At 40.1% G+C, this 15,916-nt stretch overlaps 1 protein-coding gene across 6 annotated transcripts in view; it reads right to left on the reverse strand.

The window, feature by feature from the left end:
• kug (FAT atypical cadherin kugelei) overlaps positions 1–15,916 on the reverse strand; it is a 500,026-nt gene that overhangs the window by 448,635 nt on the left and 35,475 nt on the right. The gene's annotated exons all lie outside the window — the stretch shown is intronic.

The following is a 15,916-nucleotide window of genomic DNA, read 5'->3' on the forward strand; positions in this document are numbered from 1 at the left end:
GAGATATACGTACATAGGTACATTAGCTTTGGCAGCATGACGTTTCAGGCTAGATAAGCCATTTGGATCCAGGTATGGAAAACACCTACCACCCATAGCTCAACCGAGCGTGCTATGCGCTTCGTCGGCCCTGTCAGACTTATCGACGCGACACCGAAAACACAGGAGGTACAAGCCGATTCCCGTGTCCCGACCAATTCGTGCCGAGATAAAAGATTAACAGGTGAACTTCAATGGACGAATAACGACGACTAAAACATAGATGAGTAGGTCGTTTAAATCGTTAGAGAAGAAGCGATAATTGTTTAGTTTGCTAATTAACACGTTACGAGTGAATGATGAGTATCTATCGTTGTATTCTTCGAGTATTGTCGTTAAGAAAGATAAATTAGTAAGTGATTATACGTAAAGTTACGATATAGATTATTTTCATTTTTAAAATAAAGATTCTTTTTAGATATAGATAGATAAGAGATTGCTGTGTCCCTTTAACAGGTAAATTTCCTATACGTTGAAGATATAGGTGTTTTAAAATCTTCTTTCTACAAGGTCAAAGTTATTAGCAATCTTTAACGAGTTTTTCCCTTCTTAACAAACAGAGATAAGAAAGAGTCACGTTTAACAGTTATTTAAAGAGTATGAACTACGATACATAATTTCATACTCTCTAGTTTAAAATATTTCCATGTATGTAACGCGTACAATCGCGCGTTAACCGTTACATCATAAGTTAATTAAAATTTGCGGTTTCCGATATAAACGGAGCATTTAATTATAGGAAAGTAGAAATTACGTTAAATAATTCATAACCACGTTTTATCTCTACTTTACTCGACTATCGAAATCCGAAATATGTCCGCCCGTACAATGAAAGTTCCATACCCGGTAAATATCATTGGACGCTGGTTACCCACGTGACAATCAATGTACTCGCGTCTCGCATCCGACAATTACCAACTAAATTTCAACTAAACACACTCGTATACAACGATCTCGAGCAATTTAAATCATGTCAAGATAACGTGCATTGTATCTTCTATTATAGCGCGAGCCCTCGTATAGCGTAGTTAAGGAATTACCGTGGATTCCGCATAACGAACGTAATAAATTTTTAAATGCTGCGAAATACACTTTGCACCGTTAAGTATATCATTTAATATATTAAACCGGAACAATTACGTGGAAAAATATACGTACCTATTATTATTAATTCTTCCACATTCCGTGTTGCGTATATCCACACAATATTCTACTTTAACAACGTATTAACTAACTAAACAATAAATGCATTCGCTCCTCACAAAAACTGTGTATGATATTTTTCCGACGAAAACACAAATGTGTTTCTGTTATCAACAATTGATTAAAAAAAAAAAGAATTTTTTTCACTGTCGAAGAACGCTTGGTACTGAATCAAACCTAACACAGTACATGCATCTTCTGTACTGTGAGGATTTCTATCATGCTATTCGTAGTTATTCAAAAATCAGAAAAAAGACCAGCAAGAAACCGGCAACCATGAGAAAAATCAACAAAAGTTGTCAGAATAAAAGAGTCAGTCAGCCGATAAGAACTAAAAAGAAACAAAGAAGCTAATCACAGCAGGTATCTTATCAGGGTAGTTTCCTGGCAGCCCGCAAATTTCGTAGAAGCGGTTCGACTTCTTTCAGAAGAAGCAATAACCGTGATCCCGGTCGGATCGGCGTGGATCAACTGGGTGGCGTCGGTAATTGGCCATGCAATTACGCGGCGCGAAATGATTGTCCCGGCGAGCTTCGGAATCTTCTTCTACCTTTTATTGCAAGAGGTCGAAACGTTCGCAGAGAGCGCGGTGCATTTCTCGAGAAAATCGAGCGGTATGGCTGTGTATATTGGAGCGAGCTGATTGACCAATTGACCACGTTACGCCACACGGTCGGTCGACGAGTAACAGAAACTGGTTATGCTCAATCCCATGCTTCTCCGCTCTCAGCTTCCTCGTACTTGCTACCTCCTATTTCTACGCACGACCACGCCATATACACACGTGTCTATGTGCAAGTACATGGATATACGTGTTGCTGATCTTACAGAGGAGAGCATACCGCGCTATGGTATTGTGGACCGCGGTATGTACCGGAGGACTCGTGTGTCACGGTACGCACACGATGACCGTACAATTCCACCGCTGGGCGACATGCGCTCTGGACACCCGTCTAATCGACTGACTGCATATAGTCCGCACACCTGTTTCTCGGACGCTTGGACGGTAACATTTTACATCCGGAATCGACCCATTCGCGTTGGATCTACATTGGTTACACTATTCAGGAAATCGAAACAAAACGCGTAGCTAGCTTGAAGGGGTATCGCTGACCTCGCCGGTTTCGTTCCCCTTTGTGCTTCCTGATAATCGATGCCAATCCTATTGACCGGCCAATCGCGTGCAACCAGATTCGTCAAAGACTTCATTACCTCTGCTACGTTCGCGAAAGCTTGCAGTCAAGAACCTATCTCGTAGTCAGGATACGACCAATTGAAACGCCAGAGATCTAATTCACTGTTGTAACAACCGCATAATTAGCACTGTGCGCGCGTTTTTATTTTTTTTCTTTTTTGTTTTGCAACGATGGTGGTCATTGGCCCAAGTTTGTTGGTATTAAATAGTTATAATTAAAAGTTAGAAGGGGTAGAGTGTGTTGGTCGTGTGAGAACGTTCGCATAATTCTTTTAAGTAATTTTTTAGTAATTCTTGTGCTTACTTTATACATGTCGCATTCTTTTCTCTGAAATGCATTTTATCTCGTCGAATTGAATCAAACATGTTGTCAAAAATTAAACCTTTTAATAGTAACACGTGCGGTATGCCATCGATCACTGTCACCAGCGTGGCAGCGTACTATTAATGAAAATACTTGAAAATATCAATAACTCTCGTAGCACTAATTAAAACTTCACGCCATGAGCAAGATCCACGCTGCCTAAATTACACATAGGCAATCGACGAATAAAGTAGATACGCCTGCACCAAAACAAACAAATGAGAGCACGAACTCGAAAAATAATCGAAGAGAAAAGTGGGAACGTCGTGGAGTCGTAAGTGATTTCCATCACAGTATATATATGAACATGCGATAAAAATCTTTTTCAACCTTTGAAAGTAAATCCAAGAGAATGGTCGACACGAATATCGGTAAATATTGTCATCTAGCTTGTGTAACGTTATCGCAACGTTTCACCCGCCTTTGGTGAATTTCTCGAAAGATACGCTGCAGAACCTTTCCATGTTCGTTTTAGCTTTGCTGTTTATATCCGACCAGTACTTTTCTGTACCGTATACGATGATGCACGAAAATATTTGAATATTTATAAACATCTTTTAGACACGACATCATGATAACACTGGTAAAATTTGAAACGAATCTAAAAATTGCTAGTACAAGATCACAAAAATATTTAAATAGTTAAATAGTCAGTCAGTTATCCGTTATACTAATAAATCTTGACATTCAGTGAGATCATCTTTAACAGTTTTTAGTTTTAAGATGCCTATTTCTAATTTTTTAATATCATGTATATTTGCGAAAACACCTTGCGATTTCCAAATACATTTTCGAACTGATTTCATATCTTACCATTATAATTACGATAGTCGTGTCTTATTACACTGCAATGAAATTTTAAAAAGTTTCGTATAACGCATACAATATATCTACAAGAATTTTCTATGATAAATGTCCGAGTACTTTCATGAGTCAGTGTACGTATCTAGAAAATCTGTTAAAGGTGTATTTCGACTGTAGGAAAAAAGTATGCTTACATCGCGTTCCGTGGGTGTCCCGATAAACGGTCGAACCGTATCGACATTTCGACGCGATGACGTAACCCCGATACTCGAACAGGCGGCGTTTGCGAGAGTACTTTCGTAAATCTACTCGATGCACCTTTAATTATCTCCGATTGTACGTGTATTCGTAATCAGAACCGCATGAATGACTACTGGCTCCAGAAAGCAATCAAAGGTTACAATCAATGGACATCTAATAGATATACGAGAAAGGCACACGGTGTTTCGTAAGGCGCGAATATGTTTACCAATTAATTTAAAACGTATGTTTAGAGCCAAATTATCCTGTGCATATAAAAAAACACGCACCGACCACCTATAAGATACGCGAATTTTTATCATAAAATTTGTGAACATACCAACGATCATGTCTATTCTATGATACAATCCATGAAATTTCCATTTGCTCGTCGCAGTACACGCACTCATTGAAAATCGAGAGAAGAACCGGGTCGAAACGCGCTAGTCCGGGGCATAGTCGGCGTGTACCGTTGCGAAACAGTGAAGTAGAGGCAGCGTCGACGTTGGGGGATCGATCGTATGCTAATTAAAAGTACTAGGAGGAACGGCGGCGCTTGGCAGTGGTAGCAGAAGCAACGACGTATCAAAGCGGCGTGATTTTTGTCCGTGGATTTTGCAAGCGGCAGCACCGAAACGACTGATACGTGCGCCGCATAAATTCACGATCTCGCATCGTCCCATTGCCGGCTTAGGGACTATCCACTCTCTAGACTCTAGACTCTAGACCGTGGATGCCGACCGGCACGAGCACTAACTCGGCTAATCCGATGCTAATTCGATGCAGCGGACGTCTATTCCGTTTACAAAGGATTTATGCGACGGACCGGCGACGATTCTCCCTGTCCACAGGCGCACACACCACGATACACCTAATCGCGTCCCGGTCAGAGAGTAGATTTTCTCGGGTGTCGCAGGGCTACCGGCAATCGTGGCTGGTGAAACTTACGGCGTTGGACGACGACGATGAAACGGCACACGGACCTCGATATATCTGCGAGAGAGAGACTCGCGGCACGCCGCGCCGCTATTTTGCATTGCTAGTTGTACCGCACCGTTCGTGCATGCGAGTGTCACCGCTAATAGCGCCACACCGCTGTTCGATAATGGCTTTATTGCTAGCAAGACCCATCCACGCCGTGTGTTTCCCTGTCAAAATCAAGATCATCGATACTCTCGTCTGGTCGACCGGTTTATCACCACGCGCGAACAAATTTCTCGCTTTATTGGCTGGCTTTCGCACGTGTTGCCTTCCAGCTGGCTCGTGTCCCTGCATTTCATGCTTGTTTTAACGTGTTTTGCATATTTACGGAGAAAGTTCGCGTAACTCTACTGGTCGCGGAACAAAGATTTTGGAAAGTTTGCTAGGTTGTACTGTATAGCATCGTTGAGAAGATAGTAATAAGATAGTGACAGGAAGTTGTATGTTTGGTTTATATGGTGCGGTAAGTTCTAAAGAGTTATCAAAAATCGATAGCGATCGACTTGAGTATCATCGATGATTTGAATTTATACGTCGTGTTGGATATTATTTCCGATATTATTAATGGCGTGACAAAGAATTAATGATACGGAGAAAGGAAACATTACTAGAAACTCATAATTGTTATACAACAGTAAAAATTGAACGAGATAACCTAATATTTAGTATCATATATTGTGATATTCAGTTAATTCCAATATATTTAAAACCAAAATTTCCAAACGACTTCCGCATATGTATATGTCTAAATTCTGAAGATTGAATAATCTTTGCAATAATTTCATTTCGTTCGCAATATCCAAGAAACGACAATTGAACTCTTCCCGTGGCGCAAGATCTAAGATTGGCGTTTCTGGTATCTTCGTCGTTGGCAGTAATATTTGAGTTAACCTTAATAGATGGTTAACCTCGGTTAAGAGACGATAATAAGGTTAAAAGTGCAACAGGGATAGCGGTGACGATACACAAATAATATTGCAAGCTACGTGTCCACGTTTAAGTAGTGTCTCGTAAAACTTCGTCAACACGGATAAACTCGACCTGCTCGATGTTTGCTATTTTATACGTTATTACGACGAAGGCGCTTTCATGAAATAAGTATAAGCGTAACTCATACTTTGCACGAGCTATTCTATTTCTGTGCTTTCAACGCGTACACAAAGACCCATCTTATTAAATTAGGACCCTTGCCACGTTGGATTCCTTCTATCGCGTATTTGCTTTGCGGTGATCGATAGTAAGACTTATAGTTATTTAAAGGCTTCAACGAAAGTCTTAACGAGCTTTTTAATGAAATTAAATATATTGTTGCGTGACTGTGTCGATAAGTTACGAGTGGCTTCAACGCTAATAAAGTATATCATGTATAGTAAAGTACATCATGATGATGAAAACTCGTACGCCATCTGTACTGCAAGTTAGGGCAACATAGTTGCTACAAAGTTATGTCATAACTTGCTACAAAGTGGATGTATATGTTAAAGTTGGAAAAGTACAAGATGTATGATGTGCCAGAAGTTTATATTTTAACTGGCGAAGACGAGTTGACCTGTCACTTGAAAATATACTTCCTTTTTTGAATAAGTTATTTTATCATTAGTCAACGAACGTCTTTATTTTTAATATTGATACGTCTATGGTAGACATCGCATTAAGAATCACGTGTGCTATAAATGGAGTGGAGAGATACGATTTAATACTCGGTCGAAAAGACTCGGTCTGTAATCAAAAAATGTGCCGACTGAAAGATTAATGGTTCTTGTTGCGCGATTGGTATCAGTTCCAGTTGTAATTTTATACCGAGTCAGCATAACGTGAATCATCTCAAATATTTTTACAAGGTTTTTCGAAAGCGGTAGTAATAAGAAAACTTGTTGATAAGATGGACGAGTGGTTAGATGATCGACTAAAAATACATACGCGTAACCTACATGTTGTTTGACAGATTTAATAGAATCTGACTCTAGGATCAGTACCTGATATTTAATCATTCTGTAAACGTAACACGAAACTTTGCGTAAAACAAATTTCAAGATGGTATTTTCAACATGTTATTGATTTCGTGGTATATTCGAATCGTCGCGTCACGTTAATTGACAGATTTTAATGGTGGCGTTGAATCAATGGTATCACACGGACACGTATAATCCAGCGCAAAGTCGAACAGGAGAAAGCAGCTCGCTAATAAGCTGCTTCGGTCACGTCGAGGTGGTGTAACTTACTGCGAAAAGTCTACCTACGATTCAACTAATTGAGACTAATTGAAAAAAAGTGGAAGTACGTGATCTAATTTGTTTTGTGATTTAGAAACAAGATTGATTAGAAATTGAAGCTTTGATTGACTTTTGATTCAAGATTTCTAATGAAAATATTACGATAAAAATCAGAAAAAGAATATCGAAAAATTTCAACAATATAATAATACTAATAATTCTATCTGCCCTAATAATAATGATATATATAATAAAAATCGATAGATCTACAAAATAAAGAAGAATACTGTGTAATTAGAATTTTAACAGGCATACTGCGTGCGATTTTTATCTCAACCGCAGCTTTCCCACGACTATTCTCGTAATCGGCGAAACAACACGGGGAAGAAGTTAAGCTGTTCAAACGAGCAATTTCAATAAAACACCCGTGACGTTTCTTCGACGTGAAACCGATACATCGTCAAACATTTGCAAGCGAAGGAAAGTTGGCGTATACAAGCAACGGAAATACGTAGAAATTGCGTTGTCTAGTTGACGAGTCTCGTATGTAATTTTTCAACTGACTTTTGTTCTCTTCGATGTTTGCATTGGACCACGTCCATCGCATTTCTATTCCATTAAAACGCATTTCGTCAGTACTCGACAAAACTCGTGACAAGTTACAGTCTTTGTTATCGTTCAATTAACTCGGAAAATTAACACGCGCGTGCAGATTCACGGCTTTCGTCCCGTTAATTGCCATGTCTAAGAAAAAGCTAAAATGTAAACAATTTCCATGTGATTAGGTAGTTTAAAGAACAATCGGATCGTATTATTTGTTACGAAATAAAGGAAAAATTAGAACTTGATTTGTCTCGCATGATTACTATGAAATTAGATTCTTTGTATTCAGTACGTTGACTTTTTAATTTCAATAAAAGGTCACGCGTGAAAATGTACAATTATAGCTGGTTTCATTCACCGACTTGATTGGGACTGCTATATGTAAATTAAGAACACGGCTCATCTCTGTCGAAAATCAGTGGTTTACTCTCTTGAATTTGAGCGTCGATGCAACTAATGACAAACTGATATCATAATTTCTGATCTCTTGAATTTGTATAATATATTTGAGCAAAACGAATGAAAAGTAGAGCTGAGAAGCTTCAATTGTTCTGACAAATTAAGAAATAATAAAACCACTATAGATAAAGTCACAACTATCGTCTGAATGATATCATAAGTCATAAACGTTGAGATAATCTTGACACGCGGACGCCATTTAATCAACTGATTATGTTATCTACTGAAATAACCTTAATGTAACACAATCGTGACTTTCAACACAACTATCAAGACAATTAACCGAAGAGAGAAAAAACTGAAGAGAGTGAAGGAAACTAGGAAAAGAAAGATAAATATTGAATTTATCAGAATTTATATCAATTATTCTATAAAAAGTTCATACAATTTTTTACTCAAACCACTTCTACCACGTTACATGTATTATACTTTGTCCTATCACTACCGAATGCAACGTTGCATTAGACGATAATGAAGTCACAACGTAGAAGCTTCTAGGAAATTAATATTTCCTAAAGCTTGTCGCGCATGTTGCGTCTTGTCCTGTGAAACCATGTAGAAAAGCGGCTTCCCTGTGGTCTCTGGCAACCAGATAAACACGGAACCATACCGTGAATTAGCTGGTAAGATTTGATGGCGGGGGTTAGGCGAACTTTCATTAAAAGTTTTGTGACGAGGCAATCTTCGAGCTCCTGTCTCAGACAAGTCAGTCTCAGGGAATACGGCGTGAGAAAAGGTAGAGATAACCAAAAACTTTCTCCATACTGTGATCTTCCGCATACAACTTTTATTCTTTCTTGGTCAAGCTGTGACAATTTCAGTTTCTATTATAATTACGAACCAACTGAGCATCCTGTTTCCCCTGTTATGCTTTTTGTTATACGCGGCATCGATATTTCACGTTTAATGGCTGACAAATTATTGTAACAATTACTAGCAGAGATATTTATTCCGGGGAATCAATACGACAGGCAGGAACCCAAAAAAGAACGTTAATGTTATCCATTGTGAATCCCATCCGCTTTGTTTCATTAAATTTCAAACCCCGTTGCTAAAATCACCGACGCTATTACACAGGCCGCGTTATATCGCGCTGTCGAAGGCGGTTGACATTAAATAACGAGAACTGCGCAACAAATGCTTGACTCGTGGATAATCATTCATGGTATTTGTTCAATAAAGCGGTTGTTTAATCGAAGCAATAGGTTTTTCGATATCTGTACGTTGACACTGTTCGTTTCGATCACAGTAAGTTAGCAAATTCCACAAATCGCACGTGATACGTACGATCGGTCAAATATTATATTTTCATCTAGCTGCCAATAAAATATGTCGCTCGTTACCATTTCCTGACATTGCTTTTGTTGCATAAAAGCCTCGGCTGGACTTGATTCTGCTAACGACGTACACCTGTGACGACGCATATTTTTTCCCCGATGAGCCCACGCATCCTCCCATACGCGCGCATAAAAAGACCAAAATCGCGAAGCCACACACGATATTGCCGGTGGAACAAGCCGATTCGCTTCGATGTTACTCGGTATCCTGGGCATCTTCACGGCCGAGGCTGTTGTACGAGCTAATGGCACGCGCGATAATACTTCATCCTGATTGCGATAATGATCGCGTCGCCGTATATGAACGTTGTTCTCTCTGTCTCGCGCTAATTTTAATTACTCCCATGAATAAATGCATTAATATCGCTCGCTTCACGCCTACACGGCTGGTGTCACGAGCACCGAGGTGAATTTCACGCGAGAGCGACAAAGACAAAGGGAGAAAGTACGACGACGAGAACGAGAGGGAGCCATGGACAGAACAGAAAATCATGTAAAACCACGTCGTGACACCTGCAACCAACATCGTGTCGGCTGCCACAGACCTAACCAGGATGTGTTACCTGAAGCATTGTCGCGACAAGACAAACGATCTATGCTGCGGATTCATGTGTGCGCAGGAGGAGCCCAGTTAGGGCAGCCTGACTACGAGGGCAGCGCGAAAAAGGGCGGTGGAATCTGACGAAAGAAATTTAAGTGTGAGAAATTTAAGTGTATACGCGACCGCAACATTCCGTAATGAGGGTCGGCCGGGAGCAGATATTGCAGGTAAACAACGGAGCAGCTGGTATAAGCAGAAGCGGCACAACGAGATAAATCTGGCAACTGGCGACTGCAAATAACGCGCGCGAACGACTTTGCACACAAAGGTCTGGTCCGCGCTTCGAAAGAAATACGGCCCATTGTAATCGACGTTAAACGCGCGGATCAAGGGAAAAGAGTATTAGTAGCTCGAAAGCTTAGCAGAGAGGGGAAAGGTGTAAATAGCTGGCGCGTTCATTACAAAGGAAAGAGAGAGATCGTTTGCATTCTATCGGGCTGGTGGGATTGTCAACGTTCGCCGCCGCGCATGGAGAGGCAAGAAGAATAACGAGAAGTCATAATTGCTGAACTGACTTAACGGTCACCCGCTAGCCTCCGTTGAATGGCAAGCGCGTAACTCGCGAGGGAAACGGCAATTAAGGCCATGCTCCTGGAATAGTTTCAGCGTTTTAGTCGGTGCTTCTAATGCTGCCTATGAATCGCAGAATCGAAAGAAACTCGTAGCTAGTCTTAGGAGCATCGAGCGTTTAATTTGTCGGAATTAATTTTCTCTTGATAGCATGCGTGTTCCGTGAGAATACAACTTAATGTTGGATACTTGAATTAGACTACGCAACTTGTTCACGGAGTAAATGTTCTGCTCTTTCGTTGAAATAGATCTTAAATGTTTAAATGGTAAATTCATAGAGAAGTTAACGATATATAAAAATACGCGCAAATACACAATCCATGTAAAGAAGACGTTTAACATATGATATTTCGACCTTTGTCAATCTCAGACGACCTCGACCAATCCAATAAGTTCAGTTTTCGTAACATTGATCGATTATCGAGTCAATATTTAAACTACACATGTAATTCCAATATGCACAAGTCTCAACTATGTGGAGTGACTATTTATACACCCTTAATCAAATATTTATTTATAGATATAAACTTGTAAATATGTGGACAAAAAATAAAAGAACGTTTCTAGAATTAAAAATACTCACTCTTTTCATCCTTCTTATTAATTTACCATTCGTGCCGCGATAAATATGCGCTACGTTGCAAGACAATTATTTCAGGAAAGTATCGAAGACGAATTTTCTCTATGTTTCTTCAAACGTCGTATGCAAACCAGTTATCAGCTATGATAATTTAGACGACGTCTTTAGATAGCACCAATATTAACGCGAATCAACGTTGCAAATCTTGAAATACCGGTTGGCTGTAAAAACGTTGCGTCTTTGGTCGATATGAAAACGAGAATCAATTAAAGAACATCGGACGAATATCAAATTTCGCGTAATGTTTACGTTTACGTTAATTAAGAATCTGACATGGCAGATTACCGCGTTATTACAATCTTTGAGAAACTTGCCGGATTTTGAGAAAACGATCGAGGTAAAGGGAAATAAACCGAATAATGCAAACTATGTTAATATCACTCGAAAATTACCAAATCTTCCCTTTATTATAATAACTTATCCAGTAGAATTATATTTTTAACCCCATAATGCATTATGAATGGAATAATGCATTAACCCATTACAGGATCAACGTTGCTTTAACGCAACGTTTCATTCGAAACTTTTTTCAATCAATCTACATTACGACATCCTGTTTGTTAAGGTTGTAGCTATGAAAGAAAATTCCAAGGATTGGTTCGACATCTTTTACATCACTGTTCCTACTATCCAGATTTTACAATTTTATGGGACCCAAAGAAATCAATGTATTTACAACATTACGATGAACATTGCTGGATCCTAAATGGGTTAATACTTTCTCGAGTTGAAAGATAAACGGAAACGTATAACACAGAATTTTTATAAAATTCCTTAATGCGCATTTTAAACGGGAACATCTCATAAATTGAGGAAAGGAACAGCTTTTTCTCCTGAAAAGAGTAACGTAAGATGGTTTAGAATGTGGAGAATGTGAAAGTTCCAGGAATAGTCTGGCGCTAACAACTTAAAAGAAAGAAAGAACACCTTGAGTTAAGAGTCGCTTGCAAAACCCATGAAATACGATTTTGTATGAAAAAAGAATACACAGAAAGGATGAAAGTTGTCCCAGTCGATATAGTTATTCATTTTCATTCATCCGTTTTTAGATTCCGTCCTATCATTAAGGAATATTAATATCAGGTAACACCGAGAAATCTTAATCTCAATATTTATAGCCGCATCTGGCGTTGCGCCGTAGGTAATACTTCTAGATATTAATCCGTTCAAGGTAACGAGACGTGGTACGAGTTTTAATCAGTAGCAGATACACATCGCGATATCCTGACACATTCCCAGTCGCGTGAGTTACGCTCGTATATCTCGAGATTTCTAAAGAATACTATCTTACGAGGACAGATGACATGAGATGTAAAAATAAACTTCGTTATGCTCATCTGACAATGTCATAAAGCAAAGTTTCTTAACCGTTTGAATGCATAGTCCATAGATCAAATACAATACAAGGGAATTATTAAAAATTGTTAAAAGATGTAAAAATTAGCAAAAAAGTAACAAGAGAGGAAGATTAAAATATACTGAAACACACGTATTGAAATCCAAGATGTAAAAAGAGTTCTCTTTTCCTTGCACCATATTTGGTTACTTTAGTAAACATTCGAGGGGTTAAATGCGAGTTTTTTCGCAAAAAGTATGTCTCCTTCCTTCGATACGAATTTATGCGAAATATGAATTGACAACGAAACAAAACTGAGAAAATTTGCTGTTTTTACATGATTTAGACGAACATGCTTGGATCAACAAAATGGAACAAATCCCAATTTCCATCGTTTCGCATTCATTAGGCAGTTGCGAGGATTCGCAAATAGGCCGATTCGATTGGAAAAGGACCGACGTGACAGGATTCCGCGCACGTTCGAGCGTCAACCCTAGCCGAGTACAAGAAGCAGTCGCGTCGCTCGTCACGGAGGACATGGTTCGAGCGTTAATCGATTCCGGAATGTCGAATACCCGGTAAATTCAATGTTTTCTGCGAACACGGCTTAGTCACCTTTCCGTTCCCGTCTCTCGCGGCCTTCCGTCGCGGCTGGAATCGCAAATGAGAGAGGAGAGACATTATATTCCTGATTCGTGCGCGATCGACGGTTCGCGCGGAACAGGGCAGAAACGGACCAAGAAATCGCGGCAAGGTTGCGCCTCCGGCCATATACTCCGGGATTATAATCACAAATCCGACGGTCTCGCATAAAATGTAGATTAGAATACGCGTTCGCATTAACATAGATCACTTTGACAGACGTCGACCGACCGTTCCCCCGCACGCAAGCGGCTATGCTGATTTTTGAGATGCGTTCGTTTTCCCCTTGGTGAAACCTCCATCAGCGTTGCGAAGAACAGATGGTCCTCGCCGCGTGGGTACGGCATCGGTAAATGTCCACGGAAACCGTCGATGTTCGCGGCATTGTATGCTGATTTCTGACGTAGGCAGATCATTCAGATAAGCAACGAAACGAATGATTTTCCTACGTCTGCGTCAGTGTGTTTATGAAACGAACGTGTAATTAAATTATGACAGTGTGGTTCGATTTGTTATTAGGTTTAGAGTGATGGGAAAGGTACGCTATTATAGACGAAGGTTTTAGTCAGATGCAGCTTTTTTTGAGTAAGTAAATAGTGACAACGTATTCTGATTTGTTACTATATTTAGAACGATGAGAAAAGAATGCTGCTATTAATGGAAGTCTTTGTTAATCTTTCCGTTAATAACGGCAATTATAACTCGCTCGGAATTTTTAATCAACAGTTTACGTGTTTATATACTTCGTTTATAAGATCGTTACTTCGTCTACCGTGAGACTTGATGAATATTTTAGCGATTACACCAATATTATCTCTGAGCTATCGCATGTGAAATATTCCAATATGAGCCGTCAGCAGGTAGACGCTATCTTGAGTAAATGCGCGACAATGGAATTTTCGGGCATGTGCAAATTCGAAATCTTCCAAACACGTGCTAATCCGAGGTATTCCGGCGGAACGCGAGTTCGAAACATCCCTAGGTGAACGACCTGCCCAAACCGGGCTACGTATCGAAGGGATTCGGCGGTGAATTCATATTTGGTTAAATTTCCCCGCGTCCGATATATTTGATTCTCCTCTTCAACGATCACGCACCGAGCCAATGATAATTATAGCTCTTCGATCGACCGGTCGACGCTTCGATTAACCCGAGGGATCGTGTAAGTACGCGTCGTTCTTCGAGCATACGAGATCCGATGCGTTTTCGTACAATGCACGAGGAACGTTTAAAAAGCACAAAAGAGGCGCGAGAGAAAACGGACAAGATCGTCTACCTGCGTGTGAAGTGGGGTCCTTTTGTACCCAGGCACAATAACTACCGGACGTTTCGTTAATTTCAATGAGCCCTTTGTCAGTCTCACCTGTAACAGAAGAAAAAAGGGGGGAACCATTGATTATTACACACGTCTCGTCAAAGTGAACGCGTTATTACCGTACGCAAACTCACGCATACGTGTACACACGTTCGCGTACATGCGTGTTGTAACCGCGAATGGCTCGTTACACTTTATGCTCCGTTGACCTCGGCGATCGAGGGTCAAATCAAAGCAGAATTTCATTCGTCGTTCGTTTCCGGATAATCGAGCAAAGTATGCATGCGCTGTGTTGCCGAGAGACGAAATTTTGTCGCGCCAACGCAACGGTACCTTACGTATGGAACGACATGTTTGAACTCTGAAAGAATGCTAGATTATGTGGAAACTGCGGAGCTGTCATAGACAATTCACGAATTTCATGTAATTTCTTGGATAATTATAGCGGTATAGGCACATGGTATTTGTGAACAAGTGTTTATCGTTATGTTAATTACTATCCGTTGTAAAAGAATTAATACCTTCGCTATTAGATGGCTTCTGGGTGACTTAAATGTTCCTGTGTTAGGGAATTCCTCAAAGCACCTCTCAGTTTGAAGTAATTAGACATCTGTTTTCAATGCAAATTTTCAAATATCAGAATTCCAAAGGAATGAGATCCCATAGGGAGTAGTATATACACCAAATATTTCATTTAGTTTCGAAAATATATTATTTCAATTTCCAATGTAACAATATTCGTTTCCTAATTAACCAGGAACAGCGCTTAACACGAATTGAAAGGGTTTCCTTGTGATCAAGACGCTATGGCGTTGTTAACCATCGAACCATCGTTCGACGAAACAAAGATCGCGGCTGAACTTTTCAGCTGCGATTGCGAAACTTTACCTGGCCGAGTATTTCCCCTGGATTATCGTCCCGCTATCCTAACTCCATTACACATGTTGGAAATCTGGTGTAAAGTTCCGTCGGTATACGCGAGAAGTGGTAGATATCAAGCGCGATTAGCCGAAACGGTTTATCGCTGGTTACGCGAAGCGTAACACGCGCGCGCCCGTTCGAATAGCCCGTGTTAACAGAAGAGGGAAAAATGAAAAACGAAAACGGAGAGAGCGAGTCGAATGAGAAAACGGCACGTGAGAAAGGATTCCAAGCCGTACCACGTTATCGTAAGACGAAACTTGCGAAATATAAATTTTGGTAATTCCGTGTCTGGGCCGAGTTTTATCGGGTTACCCAATAACTCGAAACTCGTCCTATCATAGCTCTAGCTGACCGGTCGTGGCACCGTCCTCCCACGTATTCCATTCGTGCTCGTGGTAAGGTCGTTTAATGGAACACGAAGAAATTCAATAACAACCGTCGTCTTGTAGA

This window comes from Bombus vancouverensis, chromosome 2 (assembly GCF_051014615.1).
Source record: "Bombus vancouverensis nearcticus chromosome 2, iyBomVanc1_principal, whole genome shotgun sequence".
Classification (NCBI taxonomy): domain Eukaryota; kingdom Metazoa; phylum Arthropoda; class Insecta; order Hymenoptera; family Apidae; genus Bombus; species Bombus vancouverensis.